Here is a 3,604-nt window from a genome sequence, read left to right as displayed (position 1 = left end):
CATTGTGCTCTAAAGTTACTTGACGGGAATTACATTTGGAAGAGATGATTGTTGCTCATACCCTTGTCCTTATTATACGTTATATTGTGTGCTTGCTTGAGGACAAGCAAAGGTTTAGCTTGGGGGAGTTTGATAAGTCCATTTTATATATACTTTAACCCCCTATTTTAACTCGGTTTATTTGATTATCGCACTTCTATTAATGTGTTTGTGAGCTAATTTCGTGTTCTAGGTGATTTTGCTTGTATTCATTGCATTTTATAGGAAATAGAGCACTTGGTAGCTTTTTCCCGTCAAATTAGCATTCACCCAGGTTCACGAGGCTAATGAGAGCAAATCTTGACTGCCATGCAAATGTGTTTCAGGAAGCATGGGGGCATTTTGGGAAGAAATTGGAAAAGTCGAGCAAGAGAAAACCAATCTTAGTTGGTGGATATGTAAAGAAATGAAGTCCAAGTAAAAGCCCAAGCCATATGCATGCATTGGATGCCTAAGATGCCTTAGACGGACTCTTAAACACAATAGCATAGGATTCCGCATCACCATAAAGCAAGGAGTTAAGACGGAATTAAGACAAATTCATAAAAAGCCACGACCGCGATCGGGGTGCCCCTATTCTACCCCATTTACGTTACTCCCTTTGGTTCTATATAAAGGGTGTTGTATCCACACAATTCCACACACTTTTCCATACGCTTTAGTCTTAATTTTAAGAATAAAATGTAGTTTAGATTAGATTTTCAGTAAGTATTCCTTTAGTTGTTACAAACATTTCTTTAAGCATTTCAATTTGTTTTATCTTGTTCTTCATTTCCAAGTTCATTTCCTTGATTGAGGTAATTCTATTTCTTGTATTGTTTTATTATTTTCTTTGTCATTTCCATTATTAGTTAGTTATCATGTTTACTTTATCATTTGTCATTAGTTTAGTTTACATTATGCAAGAGTAGTTTACTTTGTCTAGGGAATAAAGGAAGTCATGCACAAATAGTTTTTGCAATTGTTGAATTAGGATGTATAGTAATCGATTAAAAGTTTCTATTACATTTTTGCTTTGTTTTGTTAATCTTCAATAAATGATCACTATCTTAGATTAAATTTGTTAATTCACTTTTATATGTCGAGAGGCACGAAATTGAATTAGACTAAGCATGTTTTAGTGGACGACCTAGTCATAACGAGAGTTCACTAGGACCCGATCTATGGTTGGCAATAAGGCCGAGAGGTGGTTGTCTTTAAGCCTAAACAATTAACGATATTCTCAACTCTTACGTTTAATTTGAGCATTTACATAATTTGCATGTGTGACCCGACCTCCCTAAACTCTTCCTTTATTGTTATTGTTTACAAGCCCAATCATCTAATCAATCGATAACCGACCTAGATAGAATTCACCCCATAACAACTTATATAGCAACTCCCGTCTCCTTGTGTTCGACCCCTATTACTACATTCATTTATGTCTAGGGTATTTATCTTTGATTAGGTTGTGACATCTTATCACCTGTCGACCATCGGGTAATCCCACGAGTGACGGGTTTGTTGTCCAAGTATTTTTGAGACATTCTCGCCTTCTCTTCATGTGGTGAAATGCTCTGCTATCAATTAACCATTCTCTCGCAATACTCACATTCATACCTGTAAGTTTGTCATTACCATCGGGACTAGCCCCCAAGAGACTACAAATCCATTCTATCTCTTCGCTGATGAATGGCAGATATTGTGCGGATGTATTACTTTCTTTCGAGCTCGACGAATTTCCTACTGCATTCGCCTGGTACTGTCCACGTCCTCCAGTACTTCTTCTGCTGCGACCTCATCCATTTCTTCATCGATGGCCACGTCCTCTTTCTCTGCCTTTCTTGACTTCGTATCCATGTTTTTCGTAACAATCTTCTTCAGTGTGGTAGTATTTATCACAGTGAGTGCATTGAGGTGGTCCTTCTTCCTCCTCCGTTTCTTGTTTGGAAAAAGTTCATCTGCCTCTTCCTTCACTATACAATTGTGTCGCCATGGCTGCCTCGTTCTTTTCTTCCTTATTCTTCGTTATGTTGGAGTATCGTTCTTCCCTCAAGATCAGGGCATAGGCACGAGTAAGAGTGGTAATTGGTTCCTCCATCAATAGATTTATACGGACATGACCGTATAAAGTCGTATCCAATCCCATCAAGAATTGATGAACTTTCTCCTCTTCTCGCTCCTTAGCTATCGAGGCTGTCGCGCCACAACTACACTTGTGAATCTTGTTATAATTTGCAAGTTCGCCCCAAATGGTTTTTAGTCGAGTGTAATACTCTACTACGGTCTCTTGTCCTTGTTTGCATTCATTGAGTTCTCCTTTTAGTTGGTGAACTCTTGGGGTATTTCTGGCTGAATACAAATCCCTCAATTCCTCCTAAACTTCTGCAACCGTTACATTGAAATCGATACTCAGATGCAGTTTTGGGTCAATCATGTTTCGTAGCCACGCTTTCACCATGGCATTACATTGTCGCCAAGCCACTGCTTCAAGACTGTCGTCTCTATCGATATCTGACGGCTTTTTAACCTTTTCTTCAACGAAAGACAATTTATTCTTCACATTAAGACCATTCCTAACGGCATCTGCCCACAATTCATAATTGTCACCATTAAAGGTGATCTGTGTCAGTGTCAAATTAGGATTGTCGGATGGATGAAGATAAAGAGGCGAATTCATGGGAATGGTATTGAGTTTAGTGTCTTTGCCTTTGCCATTGTCAACTGACATTGTATTTTTATTTTTATTTTCTTTTATGTGAACTGGCTCACGATACCATGTAAACGATGTGAAACCAGAGAATGATGAAGAGATATTTCTTATTGACTTTAGCATACAACCCAACATACATATATACATGAAAGAAGATCTTATCATATCTTTAACTAAGGAAACAAACTCCTACAAATAAGGTTAAACAATATACATATCCTAATTGTTATTATATGTCGATATCATTACTAGAATTACAATATTTACTATATCGAATAATATCTTCCGATATTATTCTCATAGTTACCTTCTCGATCAAATCCGATGGCAGAGAGTTAGCAAACATAGCATAATTAAGAGTATGAATACCCGGATTTCAGCCACTGAACGCGGCAAAAGCGACTGCGCTTGAATTTCCCGAGTTGATTTGAAAATGAATAAGCCCTTCTGGGAGAACCATGATATCACCCTTGTTAAGCTAAGGGTCTTATAGTACCCCACATTAGCCGACGATATAAAACCAACTATAATCGTCTCTTCAATAACGATAAAGATTTCATGGCCGTGAGGGTGGGTGTGCAAAGTGCAATGGCACTACCCCATCAACGGCCAAGTCTAGTCTCGCCATGGAGATTCCCAGCCCTGAACGGGCTGGGAATTGTGCATCAAAAGCTTTTGTAACAACCGCTTTGATCGATGATGCTTTTAGTACCACCGGGAATGCCTAAGCCTGAGTAAACGAAGTCATCGACAGTGACTTTCGTTGGACTCTTGCATGGATTACCCTGATGGTGTGTTGGACAGGGTTATGTCAACGACACAGAAATCAGACACACTGGCGTTGGAGAGGACGATGAAGATAGGAAGCATCAT

At 38.8% G+C, this 3,604-nt stretch overlaps 1 pseudogene; it reads right to left on the bottom strand.

The window, feature by feature from the left end:
• Positions 1-2,395: 2,395 nt before the first annotated feature.
• On the bottom strand, positions 2,396-3,604 carry LOC141590505 (germin-like protein; annotated as a pseudogene).

Source organism: Silene latifolia, chromosome 7 (assembly GCF_048544455.1).
Source record: "Silene latifolia isolate original U9 population chromosome 7, ASM4854445v1, whole genome shotgun sequence".
NCBI classification, from domain to species: domain Eukaryota; kingdom Viridiplantae; phylum Streptophyta; class Magnoliopsida; order Caryophyllales; family Caryophyllaceae; genus Silene; species Silene latifolia.
The sequence above is the reverse complement of the archived record's forward strand: the minus strand, read 5'-3'. Positions and strand labels throughout refer to the sequence as shown.